The sequence below is a fragment of the Suricata suricatta genome, chromosome 4 (genome assembly GCF_006229205.1).
Source record: "Suricata suricatta isolate VVHF042 chromosome 4, meerkat_22Aug2017_6uvM2_HiC, whole genome shotgun sequence".
In the NCBI taxonomy this organism is placed as follows: Eukaryota; Metazoa; Chordata; class Mammalia; order Carnivora; family Herpestidae; genus Suricata; species Suricata suricatta.
Window position 1 is genome coordinate 26,451,045 of NC_043703.1, and position 22,089 is coordinate 26,473,133.

At 36.5% G+C, this 22,089-nt stretch overlaps 1 pseudogene; it reads left to right on the top strand.

The window, feature by feature from the left end:
- Positions 1-10,444: 10,444 nt before the first annotated feature.
- On the top strand, positions 10,445-21,818 carry LOC115290539 (annotated as a pseudogene).
- Positions 21,819-22,089: the final 271 nt, after the last annotated feature.

A 22,089-nucleotide genomic window follows, 5' to 3' on the forward strand; every position in this document is an offset into this window, starting at 1 on the left:
ACAAAAATCTTATTGTTAAATTTTACGAGATGGAGCATTTCGGATAGCCACTCTCACCTCCCGGGTCTCCTCCATCCTACAGGGCATTTCCAGCCCTCTCACTCTGGCACTCCTCCCGCTGTGTTATTATTAGCCCTTCATACATTTGACCCTTTGCCCCTGACACCACACCTCTGTAATCATGGTGCACAGCTTACAGTGAGTACATCACAATGTGAAATTACTCCTCTCAAAAGTATTTTTTTTCCACGAGAATAATGCTGTTATATGACGCACGTGCGATAATCCTAGCAGTCTCACATTTGTGACAAACGGGATGAGGTGATATTGTCATACAGAAAAATGCAAGAGGGGAAAGTTCTTCAAGTACTATCTTCAGAAATAATGTTGCCAGAGCCCATGCAAGTGCTTTCAAGGTAGGGAAAAATAAATGAAAAGCAGATTTTTCTCCCTAACAGAATTGCCAGTGGGTAAGGCAAAGGTTCAGGAAAACAGGAGGTTTCTAATATATTAGCCACCCGTTCAACGTCTGGCAGCAATTAGGAAAATAAACAGGATCCTGAGTTGAATTAACAGCACCAATTAAACTTTCCTGCAAATGCATTTATACCGATAACTAGTGGGGCAGCATCTGGAAAATTATTCCCAAAAATGATGGCTGATATTTCTGATATTCTCAAAAAAAGAAATTAAAAATAACAAATGGGTAGGTGGTAAGAGCTGTGTACCAAAAGAGAATTCTGACTTTTGCCACAATTTCAAATAAAAGTCAGATCAAACTTTTTAGAGATTGAAAAGGTACAATTACCTTTTTAGTCTATTTTTGTATTCAAAGAGCTATTTCTAAACATGGGCAAAGACATAGAAATTCAAAAATTGTTTTTAATCTAGGAACTAGAACCTTACAAAACTGAGAGTGAGGTAAAGATATTGTACTTAATAATACACATTTGGAAAGCTTGATAGAAATGGGATTTTTGAAATCATATAAAATCCTTAATTCTGCAAATTTTTGATGATAGAAGCCTTTGGTGAGGTGTTTTTTTTAAAATAAAGAATCGTCTGTAATAAAATAATTCTTCTTTTATGTATCTCAGCTGCATGTTAGGAATCCAAGTTGTAGATATTTATATTAAAAAACTTATCATAAATAATTTTTTTGAAGTTTAGAAAATAATCTTTTTGAAGTTTAGAAAACATTTTTCTCCAGAAATCACAGTAATGGTAGTTTTCTTTCTAAGGTCTTCAACTGGAAATATAGTATCAATTGCATTCTTTTAGCTATGCCCAACTAATTTTCCTTACTCAATGAATGCATTCTGGGGCATGTTGGTGGCTCAGTTGGTTAAGCGTCTGATGTTGACTCAGGTCATTACCTTACAGTTTGTGAGTTTGAGCCTACGATGGCGTCTGTACTGCCAGCTTGGAGCCTGGAGCCTGCTTCAGATTCTGTGTCTCCCTCTCCCATAAGAAGTCTGATTGTGTTTGTTTGGAGGCAGTGAAATGACATGAGATGGGCTTCAACAAAAGTGCTTTAAAAGGCCAAACACAATGGATTACAAAGGAAGGTGTTGGCCATTGGGAGACATGGATGTTGGGGAACCAGTCCTAAAATATGGAAATAAAATAAGACAGCCCAGCATTGGATTTTGGAGATGAGAAATTTTAAGAGACTTTAAAAGCTGTTTAAACATGGGAAAATTGAACTAATTCATTTTGGAAAGCCAAACAGAACAAAAAGGTAAGGCTTTCAAATTGAGCATGGATAAATAGAAGAATGGAGATAGAAAGGGTTGGGGAAATGAGGTATTTAATAATGCACACATTTCATTTGCAATGCTACTAAAATAGAGTTGATGATAATTACAGAAGTTTTCATTAAATCCTAATGCTGAATGAGATCATGGGAGAGAAAAGGATTTGGAGAAATGCATATATTTAGGGAGTTATGGAATGAGTGGTGAAATGGATTCAAAGATGTTAAAGAGTGTTCCTTTTGGAAAGTCAGGAGAAGTGCATGTCACAGAAGGCCTTGGTCAATAGATAAAATGCTACAGAAGTGTAGAGGAAGATGAAAAATGAAAAAGAACCAGTGTATCTTCAAATACTACCCATTCATGTGGCGTGTCTTATTCCCAAACTTGTCTGCATCTAGTTGTCTTACTTTTCTTTTACTTCCACCATCTACTTCACAAGGAGATATCAGTTTTATCTTGATGAAATAATATAAGTTGGCTTTTATTTCATTAGGCTCTCCCTCTATGCCTCACAAGTTTCTCCAGGAAATTATCCAGTATTGGGGATCATGACTGGCTTGTAGAAACCACTGAATAATGGTATGTTGGATAAAAGTATGATAATGGTATAGGGTATGGTTGGGAGTAGAACTGAAAAGGATTTGGAGAATATTGAGAAAGCAGAGTAAGAACTCTATCTGAACAGTCTGGACTGTATTTAGGTGTAAGGTAAGGCAGAGCTTTGGAATGGTATGTCACAGTTTTGCTCAATCTTCTCTCAAAATTCATTAGAGTTTATCACACTTAAGTCTTTCACTGTTAGGTATTTCACCTTGTCTTTACTTTACAAATATTTTTACTTTACATTTTTTTCTGGAATTCTACTTCATCAAAATATCAGTTTAAAAAATCAATAATTCCCTTAAATATTACTTTGTTTTCAAATATAACTTGGAACTTTAAAAGCCTTTAGTTAATGAAAAGCCACATAGAGTAATGTTGAAATTCTACCAAAAAAATCTATGCCAATATATGCAAAATATTCCTGCAGGTTACCAAAGCCACATTTAATAAAAATGTAAATCCAATAAAAGTTTCTAATAATTCTGCTTAATTAAAATTTTACCCATGTACAATGAATTATTAGGAAATATCCCCTTATTTCTTCTTACCAACACCTACATGGCATGGCTCTCTCCTCACCTCTGCCCCACTATTACCTTCTCAATAAGTTATTTGTGTTTCTGACAAGGTAAATTAAAGCCAAGTTTTTGTGTTTTTCTGCCCTCCTTCTCACCCTTAACCTGAACTTGGCATTATGACAGTTTGGAAAGAGAAAATGACGTCAGCTCTTCTTTGAGTTTTTGAGTCCCTTCCTTTCAATTTCCTCTGCTTTTTCACCCATCTTTGGATACTTTATTTGGCTCTCGATGGAAGGTAACCAGCATGATAGGATAAATGAGCTATATCAGGGATTTAACTTTGAATCATTGAAACCTACATTTGTGTTTCTACAGTGAATTTCAGAGCAACACAGGGACTTCTGATGCTAAGCACCAGAGATTTTGGTGTGAGGAACAAAACATTATAAGTTTGGAATCTTCATTATGCTCTTTCTTTTTGTCTTCCTTTCCTTTCCTTTCCCCTTTCCCTTTCCCCTCCTCTTCTCTCTTTCTTTTCTTTTCTTTCTTTTTCTTTCTTTCTTTCTTTCTTTCTTTCTTTCTTTCTTTCTTTCTTTCTTTCTTTCTGTCCTTCCTTCTCACTCCCCCCTTCTTTCTTACTCTTCCTTCCTCCTTTCCTTTCTTTCTTTCCTACCTTCCTTCCTTCCTTCTTTTATTTAAATTAATCTTCTTTTCATACATCAGCCAATTTGGAGAATCCCTGAGACAAATATTCAAAGTGAAAATTTGTACTACCTAACCTTTAGTTGTTACCAGTATTTCCCAAGACTATTGTCCACATCCTCTGTGGATCAACATGGATCAATTGCACTTCTCCTAAAATCTTTGTATTTCTCAAATTTTACGTCCTGGGTAACTGTTGTAGTTTAATGGCAAGTATACTTCTATGCAAGCCATATTCTTGTATTAGAAAAGTTGGACTACTCCTGCTTTGAGATTCTCCGAACCTCTTTAAATGGATTGTATTTATAAATTTCAACATGGTTTTTATGTCGGTCCTTTTCTCCCTTACCATCTCACACATACATCTTACCTCTGATGATTTATTGTTGTTGTTGTTTCATCATGGGCTGTCATTCAATTGCTACATCAAATCCTATGTGTAAAGATGATTCTGTGCCTCACTGAGTTCTTCCCCAATATCCAGAAGTTCAGCATAGTTTTTAGTTCACCTACAAAGTTGCAAAGGTTATTTCCTAACTGTAGTTTTCCCTCTTACTCTTCTTAAATGTGGCTCCCTGATTGGGATGCGTTCATGGAGGATAAGCACTTGTTTTGTGATAATATGGTTAAGGTTTTTCTTCATCTGATGGAAAATCTTCCAGTTAATATGTATCTGAGTTTCCCTTCATCTTTCTTTCTTTGTTAACTAATTCCACTCACTTCTAGTGGTCAATATAGATGATACAACTAAAATCTTAATATTTACTACCTAACATTCACTGGGGGTTCTAGTCAAGACAGACCATCACAAAAAGTGCATCTCTGGATGTCCTGGAAACAAGCCAAGAGAATTACTATGGCTTCAATTTTTGATTTTTCTTTACTTATGTTCTTTTTACCTTCTCTTCACCCAACCCCCCCAAACTTACAAAGAAACAAACAAGAGATTATTTGAGAGCACATCCTGGGGTTGGTTCTTTGAGAAGTGCCACACTGAAGTTTATAAATTGCTCCTGACAAAGCTGCCTCTTTGTTCTTATAATTTAGGGAAGATAGTGATGAGGAACAAGAGAATTGAAATAATGAAATGAAATGAAATGAAATGAAATGAAATGAAAACCACCTCAAGGGATAGAACCTTAGTAACCAGTTGTGAACTATTCAGATCTGTCGGTGCCACCAATATGAAATCCAAAACTAACGCATGGCCACTATGCCTGTTGTAATGCGAATTCATCTTCGCCCTAGGAACAAATCTTTTATCACCAAAGCCAGATTCTTATTCATTAGACACCCTGGACTTAATCTATTTCTAACACAAAGACCTAATTTCTCATGGGTAACGTATTGGTTTGAGACTCCAGAGTAAGTTTTTTTAACAAACCTTGTCAAAGAAAACCAAAAATAGATGGTCAGGGTCATAAACCCTGAAGTCTTCTATATCTCCTACTGATTCACGTGTGAAAAACACACCATAGACAGTCCGGCAAATCACTATTTAATTGTTAGTGTTAAGACCCACACATGAACGGCACAAAGTGCCTTGACCATCATTGCCTTGAGTCCCATGTATTTCCTGTCCTTCAGCCTCAATAGGACAGTAGGAGAGAAGAGGTAAAGCAATTTTTAAATTGAATCCTGACTGATCTCACCACACCATTAGACCCATAAGCATTATAAAGAGATAGAATGCAGGAGGAAAGAATCATAAACATTCTTACATAAAATAATGAACTTTGTTTCTTCCTAAATTTTGATAACTCATTCAAGGTATGGTTGCTTTTGGGGGGAGGGGTATTGTGATTACCCATGAAATAATTTAAATAAACATTTCAAATAAAAATATTCTATTATATTTCTTAATAAGATCAGTAGTCTGACAAAATTTTTTATATCCATGTGGAGAGATAATGCAAATATATGAATGTTATTTTTAATTTCACTCTCTCATTTAATGGGCCATCAAATGATGGGAAAAGGGGATGATTGTAAAGGCAGGATCTTTCTCAAAGGTCACAAAAACTGGTTGGAAGAGTACGCAGTGTTAGAGCCAAGTAGGATCCATAGTAGATATAAAATCAGAAGATTATCTTCTTTGCCCTCATATTATAATAGGAAAAACAAGGCCCAAAATAATAAAATTAACTAGTCATAGTGAAAAACCAAGAAAGTGACAGTGCCAGGTATAAAGAGGAAGTCTTTTTACTTCCAGTACTATATTCTCTCCATTGCTTTGTAAAAGAGATGCAGTGATCATTTTTTATCATCTTGGGCTGCATTTTGTTGTGTCTAGGGAATCCTCTACCTACTGTGACAGAGAACATCACCTATCATTAAAAGTTTAAAAATGCCAGATATTTTTGTAACCTCCCATACAGCTAAAGTATGGACGCATGAAATCAGCAGTCAATCCAATATCCTCGTACAGACCTCGAAATAGAAACAAGTAAGGCAAGAAAAGCAAGGGTTTGCAGAACTGAATATGATAAAAGCAGTGGCAGCAGTAGTAGTCATGCTGAGTCCCGCTGGAACTATCGTGTGATTCTAGAAGCACTGTCCAGAGTCTGTCCAGTGACAGTGGATTCATAGTGGAAGCTGTGGAGGTTTTGTCCACTAGTGGTGGCCATCGTATCTTCATGGCCAATTCAGAGACCTCAGTTTGGTAAGATACAAAACAAACAGGAAAGCTTAGAGATGGCCCAAGTATAAATAAGTCATATGCAGCCTTCTGCCTCAGCCCAGATGCAGTGCTGTTTCCTTGTCAAGCAGGCCTAAAGACATCTTTGGCCTTAGGGTCTCCTATGAGCTGTAGATCCGAATGAAGTGTGGTATGAACAGCCATTGACTCCAGCAGACCTTACTCGGTGGAGCTTGATAATAAGAAGTAAAGTTAATTAGTTTGTCTTGCTTTTCTTATTTCAGTTTCTGTGTTTACTTTCTTTTTTAAGTATTTATTTGTTTATTTTGAGGGGGAGGGAAAGGGCAGAAAGAGAGGGAGAATCCAAAACAGGCTATGAACTGTCAGTGCAGAGCCCAACACGGGGTGGGGCTCGAACTCACCAACCATGACATCATGAGCCGAGCCAAAACCAAGAGTCAGACACGTAACTGACTGAGCCACCCAGGCATCCCAACTTTCTTTTTAAATATGTTAGAAACTAATAAAGGGGTGCCTCGGTGGCTCCAGTCAGTTGACCATCTGACGTCAGCTTAGATCATGATCTTGTGGCTCTTGAGTTCAAGTCCCATATTGGGCTTTGTGCTGACAGCTCAGAGCCTTGAGCCTGCTTCAGATTCGGTGTCTCTCCCTCTCTCTGCCCCTACCCTGCTCATGCTTTCTCTGTCTCTCTCTCTCACAAAAATAAATAAACATTAAAAAAAGAAACTAGTAAAATGTTGATGAAGTGAATGAAATTAAATGAAAAAATAGTGAAAGGAAAAATTAAGTTATTAGTATCTGACTGTACATATACAGTCAGTCTGGATGAGACACTGAATGCTAAACTACTTTAAGAAATGTCATAGTTCATGGTCCAACCACTGAGACAACTCAAATGCGTACTGATCATTTTCTTGCCATTTACAGAACTATTCTAAACAAATGACTGTCATGAATCCAGTCTGCTTAAAATAGAAGTTTGAAAGATGTTGCTGTTAACACAAACTCCCTTCATTTTTTGTTGTGTTTTGTTGCTACCCACTGGTATAAACAGTGGCCATATTTCATGGAAGGTATTGATGCAACATCTAGTAAGAATTAAGGCCATCTTCTGTAACAGTAATTTCTGTAGCTTCTAAAGTAACATTGCTGTCTCTAACTTCTCTGAACTTCCCAAAAAAGTAATTTGTGATATAGTGACTTTAATTTAAAATATATACTTTATATATAATTTATACATATAATATATAGTTAACCCTTGAGCAGGGAGGATTCAAACATCACGGGTCCACCTGCCTATGGATTTTTTTCAATACAAGACAGTACTATACATGTATTTTCTCCTTTTTATAATTTTCTTAATAGCATTTTCTTTATTCTAGCTTACTTTATTGCAGGAATACAGTATATAACACATGTAACATACAAATATGTGTTAATCAACTGTTTATGTTATCTGTAAGGCTTCCAGTCAACTGTAGGCTGCTAGCAGTTAAGTCTTGGAGCAGTCAAGAGTTACACCCAGATTTTCTACTGCATGGAGGTTGGCATCTCTAACCTCGTCATTGTTCAAAGGTCAACTGTATTTGTTCTTCCTCCTTTTCCTGGTACGGATCTCCAAAATGCCTTAGAATTTCCTAAGTGAGGAAAGCCTTAAAGGTTTTCTTTTGTTATGTTAACATGGAGACTTTTGGACTGCACCTAAGGATGCGGAGTTGGTTGCCCAGGAGAATCAACAATGTGATTAGAGAGTTGGAACTTCCAGTTCCACCCCCTTGACCTCTGGGCTGAGAAAGAGGGTGGAGATTGAGTTCAATCAGTCACTAAGGCCAATGATTTAATCAATCATTCCTTTGTAATGAAACTTCCATAAAAACTCAAAAGAACTAAGTTCGGAGAGCTTCTGGGTTAGTAAACAGGTGCTGGGAGAGGGGCACACCTGGAAAAAGCAGGGAAGCTCCATGCCCTTTCCCGACACTTGCCCTTACATCTCTTCCAACTGGCTATTCCTAACTTACATCCTTTTATAATAAACCAGAAATTTAGTAAGTAAGATGTTCCTATGAGTTCTGTGAACCTCTCTAACAAATCAACCCAGCTTAAGGAGGGAGTTAATGGAACCTGCAATCTATAGCCAGTTGGTCAGAGGGTCAGAAACATAAGTGACAACCTGGGCTTGTGACTCGCATCTGAAGGGATGCAGGTAGTCTCATAAGACTGAACCTTTCCTTATTTATAGTAAATTTGTGGATGGGCCTTAGCAAATCCTATCTCCGGAAATGCAAAACAAAAGAAAATCAGATTGGTAAAAGCAAAAACTACACTCAATCGATATGTGATTACAATTACCTCATGTTTTTGCAAACTTGGTATCTTTCCCTTCATCCTTGATTTTTGCTGATTTCAATGTTGAAGAATCCCTTAGACATTTTTTTTAATATCCTCCACAGTGCCGAATGCAGTATTTTGCATGTAGGTGTTTAATTATTAGCTCATATCAATCAAGTCTTGGTGCAAAATATCAATCCATTACCAAAATTATATTCAACCACCCTTTCAATTTAACAGATTTCCATTTATAAAATGCCAAAACAAGGAATATAATCAACGTGTGATAAATTGCATATCCAAATTTCCTGTATTAGCAAGTCTAGAATGTAGCATGAAACAGATCATGAATATTTGCAATTTTTTTGCTCAAAAAGAATGTTGTCTGGAAATACTTTGCATAAGTTTTATGTAAGTCATTCCTCATTCTAACATTATTCATCTTTATCTTAATATTATAGCTTTAACTATTTATAAGATTTAATACTACTGTATTATCTGTTGAATAAGCCAAGGAATATACGAGCTAGAAATTATTTTGACAATACAAGAGTATGTTTCATCAAATATATTAAGAGTTTTACCTATCTTCATGTCATATTATACTTAGCATAGTAGAAAACAATTAAGGGGTGCCTGGCTGGCTCAGTGGGCTGAGTCTCAGACCTCTGATTTGGGTTCAGGTCATGATTAATCCCAGGGTCATAGGATCAAGCCCCACAGGGGCTCTGTGCTGATCATGGAGCCTGCTTGAGATTCTCTCTTTCTCCTTCTGCCCTTCTCCCCCACTTGCTCCCTCTCTCTCTTAAAAAAAAAAAAAAAAGCAATTCATATTATAAAATAAAAATTAAATAAAATTGCATTAAGTTCATTATTAAGGAAAATGGAAGTTAAAAGGCTCATCATCATTGATTTTTTATTCCAAGGTAGTTTCCTTATATTATCAAATCATCCCTATGAGTTAGATGTTAACTTTATTTTAGACTAGAGACATAGACAATATGTAAGATTAAGGCTTACAAATAAGGAACATATTTTCTCACCCAAGTGTGACTTATGTAGTGAGTGTCTTGAAGAATTTAATGATTATGCATGGACAACACATATAAAAGTTATTTATTATCATCCCATAAACAATTCCATGTAAAATAGTCTATTTAAAATATACCATCTCATCTCCTAATCATTTAGAGAGGTTAAAAAAAATTGTCTATGTCCACAAGGACTATAAGGGAGAAAAATGATGTGACTTCCAGTGAAGAATATTCTGTGTCTGAAATTCTGCAAGAATAAAACTTCATCAAGAGAGCACTTTCTTTAACATAATGTCCTCCAGGTTTATCCATAAGCAGTTACAGTGGAAACAAATACTATGTGAGTTCATTTATATAAGGTGCCTATAATAGTCAAATTCATAGAAAGAGAAGACACAATTGTAGTTGCCAACGCTGGTGGAAGTGGGTGTTTAAATAAATGAGGAGTTGTTCCGTAAGTATCAAGTTTGAAAGTTCTGGAGTTCTGCAGTAGAACATACTGCCTCTCACATATCTGCACATAGTTGAATAAGCCTACCAGTGTCCTTTTTCCAATACCATTTGCTCACTTCATGTCTCTGTGTCACATTTTGGTAATTCTTGCAATATTTCAAGTTTCTCATTCTTATTATATTTGTTATGGTCCTCTGTGACCAGTGATCTTTGATATTACCTTAGTAATTATTTTGGGGTACCACAAACCCATATCACACAGCAAATTTAATAAATGTTTTATGCATTGTGACAGCTCTGCAAACCATCCATTCCCCTATCTCTCTTCCTTTATTCAGTTTTCTTTATTCCCTTAGACACAACAATACTTAAATTAGGCCAATTAATGTTATGGCCTCTAAATGTCCATGTGAAAGGAAGAGTCACATGTCTCTCACTTTAAATCAAAAGCTAGAAATGATTGAGCTTGGTGATGAAAATATGTTGAAAACCTGAGATAGGCCACAAGGTCAGCTTCTTGTGCCAAAGAGTTAGCCAAGTTGTGAATGCAAATGAAAAGTTCTTAAAGAAAATTAGAAGAGTTATTCCAAGGAACAAGTGAATGATGAGGAAGCAAAATAGCCTTATTGATGATGTGGAGAAAGTTTTAGTGGTTTGGATAGAAGATCAAACCAGCTACAACATTACCTTAAGCCAAAGCCTCATCCAGAAGAATGTAACTCTCTTACAGTCTATGAAGGTTGAGAGAGATGAGGAAGGAAAGTTTGAAGCTAACAGAGGTTGGTTCATGAGGTTTAAGGAAAGAAGCCATTCCCACAACATCAAAGCGCAAGGTGAAACTTCAAGTGCTGATATAAACGCTATGGCAAATTATCCAGGAACTCTAGCTGAGGAAATTAAGGAGGATGGCTACACTAAAGAAAGATTTTCAGTGTAGATGAAACAACCATTTATTGGAAGAAGATGACATTTAAGACATTTATAGCTAGAGAAGAGAAGTAATGCCTGGATTCAAACCTTCAAAAGACATCTGACTCTCTTGTTAAGGGGCGAATACAGCTGGTGAATTAAAATTGAAGCCAATGCTCATTGATCATTCTGAAAATAATAGGTCCCTAAAAAAATAAATTTCTTTCAAAATATTACTGCCCATTGACAATATACCTGGTCACCCAAGAACTCTGAGGGAGATAAATAATGAGAGAAGTGTTTCCATGCCTGCTAAAACAGCATCCATTCTGCAGTCCATGGGTCAAGAAAAAATACATTTGGTAAGGCTATAGCTTCTATTGACAGTGATTCCTCTAATGGATCTGTGAAAAGTAAATTCAAAATCTTCTGGAAAGGATTCACCTTTCAAGATGGCATTAGGAACATGTGTGATTCATTAAAAAAAAAGTCAAAATATCAATATGAACTGGAGTTTGGAAGAAGTTGATTCCATCACTCAGGGATGACTTGAGGGGTTCAAGACTTGTGTGGAAAAAGTAACTGCAGAGGTAGTGAAAACACCAAGAGAATTATATTTAGAAGTGGAGCCTAAGATGTGACTGAATTGCTGCAATCCCATGATAAAATTTAATGGGTGAAGAGTTGCTTCTTATAGATGAGCAAAGAAAGTGGTCTCTTGGGATGGAATCTACTCCTGGGGAAGATGCCAGGAAGACTGTTGACATGATAAGAAATTATTTAGAATATTACATAAAATTAGTTGATAAAGCAGCAGCAGAGTTTGAGAAGATTGACTCCAATTTGAAAGAAGTTCTATTGTGAGTGAAATGCTGTTAAACAGCACTGCATGCTACAGAGAAATTGTGAAAGTTAAAACCAATCAATGCAGCAAACTTCATTGTCTTGGTTTAAGAAATTGCCACAGCCACTCCAACCCTCAGCGGCTGCCACCCTGATCAGTCAGCAGCCATCAACATTCAGATAAGACTCTCCACCAGCAAAAAGTCTATGACTTACTGAAAGCTCAGATGATGGTGAGCATTTTTTTAGCAATAAACTATTTTTAACTATGGTATATACATTGGTTTTTTTAGACATAATGCTATTTCATACTTAATAGACTATAGTGTAGTGTAGACATAATTTTTAGAGAGAGAACGCATGCATGGGGGAGATGGGCAGAGGGAAGGAGATAGAATCTCAAGCAGGCTTCCCAGTTAATGTGGAACTGGATGAGGGCCTTGATCCCGTGCCCCTGGGATCATGACCCCACCCTAAATCAGGAGTGGGGCACTTAACTGACGGAGCCACCCAGGCACTCCTAAACATAATCTTTATATGCACTGGGAAACTCATTTGACTTGCTTTATTTCCATATTTGCTTTATTGTGGTGGTCTAGAACCAAACCTGAAATATCTTCAAAGTATGTCTATAGAATACTTCAGAGAACTTTCTCTCTACTTTCAAGCCGCATTTACATGGAAGTCTGAGCACATTCCTCAAGACAACTTCTGAGAAGAACCTGAGGTAAAAGACTAGAAAGATCTGTGATGAACATTTGAGGTGGAAAGCTGTCAATGAACAGTTTCCCCCATTGCTACAGTTCAAATTAGAAGTATACATACATACATATTTCTATGTCCCATAGCGTCATAGGGACATACGGTATCAAAAGCATCTGCTATAGTTTCTCAGAAATGATCTTCAGATATCCTATACAGATAGTGGTTTCTGTGTACTAGGTACTAAGCCATTGTTCCTGTCTTTTCATTCACTTCCAACATATTTTGAGATGTTATGTATAAGTATGTTTTCACAATATTAAAATGCAAGTAGGGGCACCCAAGTGACTCAGTAGGTTAACTGTCCAGCTCTTGATTTTGGTTCAGGTCATGATCTCATGGTTTGTGAGTTTGAGCCCCACATCAGGCTCCACACTGGCAGTGCAGAGTCTGATTGGGACTCTCTTTCCTTTCTCGGCCCCTCCCCCCCTCCCCCACTCATCTTCTCTCTCAATTTCTCTCTCTCTCTCTCTCTCTCTCACATACACAAAAATAAATAAATAAATAAATAAACAAACTTAAAAAAATAAAAAGCAATTAAATGCAATGTAACTTTTATGCAGTCCTATTAAAAAATCAATTTTACTAAGCTATATTGATTGCCTAAAGTATTTCCTTTTCAATGAGTTGTACATTGTAGTTCATAGCCAAAGACTGAGAAACTGAATATAGCCTACTAAAACATCTGGCCTGAACTTGGCTTGTAAAACTCCATAGGATATTCTGTTGCTAATGTTACTGAATAGTTCAAATGCTTCGACTAGATTCTTATCGAGTAATGTCAGCCAACCTTTTATTTAATCATTGCTCAATATTCCTCATAAAATTCAGAAAATAATAGCAATATATACTAATTTCTGTTCAGATTAACCACATCCTTCCTTTGTTAAACAGAAATTTGAAGCTCTACATTCTTTATGTTTTATTCTGCATGAGGAAAATAAACCACAATCTAGGAATTAGGAACTATTGAAATTGGATTAAATTGTTCTTGGTTCTAATTACATTGATTACAGAAAAATAATATGCACAGGGCTCCTGAAAGAAAATCCTATGCAATGAAAGACATATAAATATCAACGGCATAATTGACTCACAACATCCTGTGATATCAAAAGATTTCATCTTAAACTTCAAAGAATCATACTTTCTTTTGTAATTCCAGAACTGTCTGTGATTACTTTCTTTGAGCAGTTGGTGTTTATTAGCAAGGAAGTAGATTAGATTGACATCACATGCCTTCCTATACAAAACGTGGTCTCTGGACCAGCTGCACAGACATGACCTGGGGGGCTGTTCACAAAACAGAAATTCAGGCTACTCTCCAGATAGACTGAATCACAATCTGCAAGTCTAAAAGACCTTCATGTGATTCATATTCACTTAACATGGAAGAAGCCAGCTCTAAATGACAGGGTTTTTTTTTTCTATTGATGATATATTTTATTTGTGGAATTGGAGACGGATAATGATAATGTTCTGTGCTTTACACCAGTTAAGCCACAAACTTTCTTTCTCTGGCTTGCACACCTGGGAAACAAAGCTGCTGAGTAGCTACCCCACAATTATTCCCAATGTCTTCCCTTCTAACTTTATTCCTACCTCTTTGACAAGGCCTGGGTCTTGATAAATAATGAGAATACCCTAGTCCCATGGAGTGAACCAGACTATTTCACACCAACTTCATTATTTCCTTTTTCATACCTGAGATGGCTTTAGGCTTGGGCATGCGACAATATTCTAAGCAGATTTATATTAATCTTGCATTGTGTACATCCTATAAAAGCAATCTATATAGAAGAAGAGTTCAAATTAATTATATGCCACAGAAATCATCAAAAACAAAAAAAGATTATGTCAGACTGGGGGGCATATAATTACTACTATAAAGTAATGGTATGTTTTCCTATATTAATAATGTATACTGCTATTTTTCCCTCTTTAGTTAAGAAGGTTTCCTCCTAATGACCCATTACTCACTGTAAAAAAAGATGTGCTCTGAGGAAATCAGTGTATCACAATCTTAAATTATGTTACAAAAATATGTCTACTCTCATGTGAATTTTTGCATTTTAGAAACTTCAATGAGTTCTGGAGCTAGTTAAATGGGTAATGCACCGCTTAAATTTAAGGAAGTCAGAAGGCTCTGTATTGGACAAGGGACTTCAGGGAAGTCACAGAGCTAAAAACAATGCTGCTTCTTAGGGGATCAAGACAGGGCCAACTTGCTCAAGAGATGTCCTTCTCCTGCTGGTGTAAGCTTGGGAAATGAGAGTACTTCTACTTTCACCATTTTCTAGCTAAACCTGGAAACCTTAAGCCTTCAATCTCCAAAATAAATATCTTCCTCAAAATCAGATCCCTTAATATCAAATAAGCACTCGTGGATTTAGCAGGGAAAACAACATAATATTTTTAAAGTTGGGCATATATTTTCACAGGGTCTTAGAAAAAATAATGGTTTATATTGCAAGATTTATACTTTTAAAATTTAGAAAAAAATTTCATGTGAGAAAACTAGTGGTTATTCAGTAAAGAAACTGAAATCAAGAGTTTAGGTGATTGTTCCAAAGTCACACCTAATTAGTGCCAAAATCATGACTGGACCGTATGTTTCTTACCTTAGTCCTATGCTTCCCACTTCCTCTTGCTTTTCCAACCATCAGTATCTCCAGTGAACCATCTGCTGATTCACGGCCCATTATTCTTTGTGTGTTAATTATATGAAAATGCATGCTTAACTCCAGATGATGTACATTATAAGAAATAAACCACACTGATATCCTATGGCTTCTTTTTAAAAACAGGAAAAGAAACATCATATTTCTAATTGTGTATGTTCTTGTTTACTAAAGGGGTTTATTACCAAAGTTTTCGGTGGTCATAGAGTGAATGTAATGATTATGTGTGTTTCTTCTATACACTATAAAAATCTGGAGTCATTCACAGATTTTTGAAGGAACTATACTTGCCAAAATTTTAATGACATAAAATTGTAGAAAATCATAATTACTGACCAATTTACTTTAGGTAAAATTCAACCCTTCTATTCTGATATGTGGAAATTATATATAAACTCTAGATTCAATTATTATTTGTTCATCATTTTTATAGCTGGATGGCTTTTAGTTGCTACTATACTGATACTTATTTATACAGTTTCAGAATGTCAAATTATAATAGTATGAATCCAAAAACATTTTCAATCTCTGTTTATTGTAATCCTAGTATTAACTTCAGTAATCTTATTACTGTTAAACCTATATTATAAATTTTTATGTGTGCAGTTTTCTGTCATTATTATATGGATGATACCTTTAGAACTATTGGTATATCATCTAACCATTTCAGGAAGTTGGCCTGTCTTTTACTTTAATAAGGAATATTGTAATTATAAAATATTTTAGGAGCACCTGGGTGGCTTGGTTGGTTAACCATCCAACTCCTGATTTTGGTTCAGGTCATGATCTCATGGCTCAGGGGATACAGTGCCATGCGGGGCTCTGCACTGACAGTGCGGATTCTCTCTCCCTCTCTCTCTGCCCTTCCTTTGCTCTCTCATGTGCATTTGAGTATGTGCATGTTCTTTGTCCCTCAAAGTAAATAAGTAAACATTAAAAAGTATTTTAGCTCAGAGAAACTCTAGGCCCATGTTATCTCAATATAGACATCATCCTGTCTCGGACAATCTAATCTGATAGGTGATTATCCACAATCAGATGGATTTTGGCTTCCATTTCATTCGAATTGTTAGGAAAGTACTTGTTTTGCTCATCATAACTTCAGTGTATTTGATGGAATTGGTTTGGCCCTCTGGAGTACTATAGAACAAGTCTATTTTTTTTCAAGGTGATAGTCTTTTTTGCTTACTTATTTTCAATATTAAGCATTAGTTATCATATTGCACTTCCCTTTCCCCCTTTCCAGCCCATCATAATGGTGATGATGATAACATCTGGTATTTACTGAGCACATAGCATGGTCCAGGGATGATCTATAGCCTTTCCCATGTATTAATGTATTTCATTCCCCCAATAGACCCACAAAGATCCAGTTACCATATGGGTAAACCGAGACTCAGAGAGCTTGCACCGATTTCTAGGAATCATATCAGCTAAGAAATCCATAGGAAAAGCAAACAGGTTTCTCTGACATCAAAGCCGCGTTTTCCCCACCATAGCCTCTGCCTTTTACTGCATGTAATATATTAATTATATCATGTGGCTATTTTAATAAAGGATTCCATTTTAGTTAAGTCCTCAGCTTTCCACACTAAGTTCCTGTTTAAAATCTGAGTTGCTGAGCCTTGTTCCTAAATTTCAGTTATTGTTTTATGTTGTACACGTTTAAGTACTTCCCAGTAAGTACTCTCATCCTTCTACAAATGCCAGTTGGTTACTGTGGAGACATAAATGTAAGCTAGAAAGCGATCAGGCCACTAATTGATACAGACAGTCAATTAGTGCTTCAAAGGAGCTGGGTCAGGGTTTTACACATAGAGAACATGGGAGAAAGATTATAGTTTGTTATGGCATAATCTCTGCTGCTTCATTGTGGGCTGGAGCTATACGTGCTTCTGGATGGTTTCTACAGAACCTAAGCAAGTTTCTCACTGTTTGCTAATGGGTCGGTAGCATTCTGGGAAACAATAATATTCTGTGATTTGAACCCATTAGCTTTCCCTTTCTAAAGTTCCAGACTGAACCAATTCCGACTCTGTTCAGGTCAAAAGTCTTCTTAATCTCTGTGTTATGCTGATCAAACCTCAAACTGTCGGGTCAAATTATTTCCATTGGGCCAGTTCTATTTGTGATTAATTAAAATTTCTTCTTGATTGCATACAGTTCTTTTAAATGTATAATCCCTTTATTGTGTAGCGAATTGAGAATATGGTCCTAATTTAAAAACAAATACTCATGTGGGCCTCTCAGTATGATGTAAGCCACCAACTTTGGTAAAGTGAAGAAAGAAAAATAAAACATTTTATTATTTTTGCATGAGTATATGAATGCAATGACCAAGAGAAAGTAGTATCTGACTTGCCTATTGTTGCAAATTAGAAGAACTGATTAAAGGGAAAAAAAGGTTTATATAAATAAAATGTATATGCAGAAAGCCTTGAGTCCACATTTTTATCCAGCAGTTAATGTTTTTGAAAAAATAACTATGGGAAATTTTTAAAGGTGGCAAACCTCTTCATTAGACTATTGGAAATTTGAAAATTCAGGTTAATTTTCCATGAGGTATATAAATGAAGAATTGGTTAGAAATTTCATTCTCTCCGTGTTCATGTAATCATGTAAAGATGATTGCTTATGTTGTGTTTATAAAGAAGGAAACAACCTTTTTGTTACTTTATTTATTTTCTAGGTGCAAAGAAAATATATCGATTTTGTGTGAGTTAAAGTCATGCATACAAATGTATTATCAGAAAGGTTCTTAACTTAAACCCTTTCCAAAAGCAAAGTCGATTTTCTCATCATCAGTGGCTCTCTCAAAAATGTGAATATAAAGTAAAGCAGTGGAACGGAGCGTAGCAGTGTGGAGGACTAGAGTTGTTGCTGAGAACAGCACAGCCCACAGTGGGCCAGGTGTCAGGCACCCTCGAGTCCCTGTGACAAAGAGCAGTGAGGAGAGAGATTCCCAGAGCGGGACTAGCAGAGAAATACAGGTATCTCTCAAGGCAGGTGGGGGAAGAGGAGAGCTCAGGAAAGGCTGACGGACTCTAAGATAGGAGAGGGGTCTGTGAGGCTGACACAGCCATGCACCTGCGGGGCACTTGAGGCAGGGAGCAGAGGTTACGTGCTCATAGACAGGGGCCCGGCCCCTGGCTGCTCCCCAGCCTCAGTCATTTGCCTGAGTTGGGAGTAAAGGAGTAAAAATTAGAGTATATGAAATATATAAAAGAGTATATGAGTATATGAAAGGAATGCACAGTGCATTCGTGATAAGATATAACATATAAAACCGCCTGGCGATTAAATTTCAGGTAGCTTTTAACTGAGCTCAGTGGTCTGGAAGACAACAAGTAAAGGAGTACTTTTTACTCTAAGCCTTGAGGGAAGAAGAGTCTTTGTACCAAAACATTATCATGGCTCCATAATGCACAATATATAGGAAATGGGAGGGGCAACAGTATTGCATGGATATAGCATTTATTCATAATGGAGCCAAAGAGGTCTCTGTCACCCATTAGCTGTGAGACCTTGGGGGAAGTTACTTAACCTCTCTGTGCTTTCATAGCCTCATCTGTAAAATGTGTTTGTAATAGTACCTGCCTCCCAGGATTATTAAAATTATTAATAATATGTAATAACCATTTAGAGTCTGGCACCAGTATCATACAAATTCTTATTCAATTCAATTATTTCTTATAGAAATAACTTAGTTACATTTCTCTATCATGTGTACATCTGGGCAACCAAATCGGTTTCCTTACTTATGTTTCTTTCTGCCTTTCAAATTCTTATGCAAGGGGACTTCTGGGCTCCACTTCATGACATTCCAACTTAACCTTTCCTTAAAAGGGAAAATCCTTAAACAGAAAAATTTCCAAAACAAAGTCTTAAGTAATCAGCCCGTATTGCAGCCTTCAGCCTGATATCAGACTAAAGACACGTTAAAATAATGGCATTCTTTCTTCCAAATATGAACTCGTCTACAGCATTTTCTGGCTTTTGTGCACTTTCTAATGCTTTTGAGTAGTTGTCAAAATATTCTGTCTAGAGTTTATAGTTATTATATCAGTAAATGTTGATCTACTATGAACTTAGGGAACCTCAATTGGAAGCAGAACCACTGCATTCTATTCTGCTAAGAGGAGGTGAAAAGGGTAGGGATGGGCCTCCAATGTGGGGCTTTTCCTCTGGGCCTAGTGACTCTTTCCTGTTAATTATATGTAAGAAATAGTCATCAAAGCTGAATACAAAGATTGTAAGTGCAAGAAATGTCAGTGGGCTTTAGAGTAATAGGCTACTGGGCAAACTTTATTTTGGAAGCTTCCAAACTTCAGAATCTGGAGGTTTTTTCCTCTGGCACATTGTTTCTTCACAGAAGGATCATCTAGCTAACTGTCAGGGGTATTGCTCAGCTACCAGCAAACTTGACATTGTTATGTTCAGGTATGACCTTATTTTCACTTGAACCTTCATGTCTACCTTTCTCTGGATCTGAAGAAACTGAGTTTGTAGTACTCTGAATGAACCCTAGAAAAAATACATGGTCTTCCCTAAGAAGGAATGGTAGCAGACTCAGTGCACAAGGTAAAAGTGTGACCTAGGAGGTCTAAATGCTTCTAAAAGAAACTTTCAAACAATTCACCTGTTTCCACACCTTCACTCTAACTTCTTATTCAAATCCCATTATGTTTATTTTTTTTATGGTTCTGAAGTATATCAGCCACTAGTTTGGTTCTTTCTCTGTAAGCATTTAATTCTGACCCTCTTTTCCTTTGCTGAATCATTTGCTGCTTCCTTTTCTGATTTTGAGACATAAATTTTGCCATTAAATATTTTTGACAAATTAGAACAAAAATGTCATTTGTGGATCTTTTATGTTCTTTTTGCAAAGGTGAATTTTGAAAGAGGGGATGACTAGGTTTTCCTATTTCCTATTTCCCCTTTTATTAAAGTTGGAAGTAGCCTTCCAGCATACTTTTTTAATCCACAGTGTAACAGTGTAGAACTGAAGTACTACTTTAAAAACTTAAATGAATGAAATTCTAGTATATTATTATTGACAAATTACAAAGTTAATTCCACTTATTGCCATCACGAGCACGTTACCATGTCCAGTATTTACAAACTATACTTTCCTACCCAGGAATATTTATGCATATTTCACAATATTTAATTATATTTTACAAACATATACTGTTTATGATTTCAGAAAAAAAGTAATTTTAATTGGGAAGAGCAGACATTATGGACTGCAAAACAATGTATAGACAAACCTCAACTTAACGATGGTTCAACTTAAGATTTTTCAACTTTACAATGGCGTGAAAGCAATGCGCATTCAGCAGAATTCATAGTTGGCATTTTCAATTTGGATCTTTTCCCCAGCTAGCAATAGGGGTCACTGTCCTCTCTGTGACGCTGGCAGCCACAGCTCCCCAGTCAGGCACACACCATGAGGGCAAACAACCAATATACTTAGAACTGTTCTGCACCCACACAACCGTTCGGTTTTTCACTTTCACTACACTATTTGATGAATTGCATGAGATATTCAACATTTTACTATAAAATAGGCTTTGCTAGGGGCTCCTGGGTGGCTCAGTTGGTTAAGCAGCAGACTTCAGCTCAAGTCATGATCTCACAGTTTGTGGGTTCAAACCCTGCCTCGGGCTCTGTGCTGACAGCTCAGAGCCTGGAGCCTGCTTCTGATTCTGTGTCTCCCTCTCTGTCTGCACCTTCCCTGCTCACACTCTCTGTCTCTCTCTCTCAAAAATAAATAAACATTAAATAAATAAAATAGGCTTTGCATTCGATGATGTGCCCCAACTGCAGGCTAAGGGAAGTGTTAGATCATTTAAGGTAGGCTAAGCTGAGTTTTGAGACTGGGGAAGTTAGATTTCTTAAATGCATTTTCAGCTTACAATACTTTCTTTTTTAATTTAAGTATAGTTGATGAATTACAATATTTTCAATTTATGGTGAGTTTAGTGGGACCTAACCCCATCATAAGTCAAGGAAGAGCTGTATAGTCTTCTTTAAATTTTTTAAAAGGTTTATTTATCTTTGAGAGACAGACAGAGCATGAGCAGGGGAGGGAGACACAGAATCTGAAGCAGGCTCCAGCTTCAGCACAGACCTCAAGGTGGGGCTCGAACTCACAAACCACGAGATCATGACCTGAGCCAAAGTCAGCAGCTTAACCGACTGAGCCACCCAGGTGCCCCCGTATAATCTTCTTTAATCAGAGGAAAGATGATGTGACTTTTTGCCTCTTAGAAATGTGTATTTCTTACCTAAAGGAAAAAAAAAAAAACTTGGGGAAACCAATGAATAAAAATAAGGATCTATCACATTTAGAAATTTTGATTTTTATCTTCCTTGAAAAGTCAGAAGATTGTCACACTGCTTCCATATTTACAGATGGCAACAAGTCACAGGCAATGAGTAAACAGTGTCACCTTCAGCCAGGACATGTGCTTTTCACTTCGTCTCGGGTCCAGCCTTGCCCTGTAGATTCCCTGGAACCCAGCCCACCTACGACAGTGTATTATCTGCTGCTTCTTATAGAGTAAACGCAGCATCCTAAAGCTAACCTGTTTTATATTGAACTTTGTACTGAGCATAGATTTTCCCAAGAATAAATGAATTGGCAAACCCTGAAATACTATTGTATTACTACAAAGGCTATTATATTAGCAGTTTTCAAAATATAGTAGACAGGTCATGAGTGCTCTTTAAAACTTCTCAAGATTATTTGTTAGTTCATTTTAGAGGTTTTGTATTTATAGTACAAAAACAATTGTACTTTTCTTTCTGGTATGAACAAATATCTATTTTAGAAAA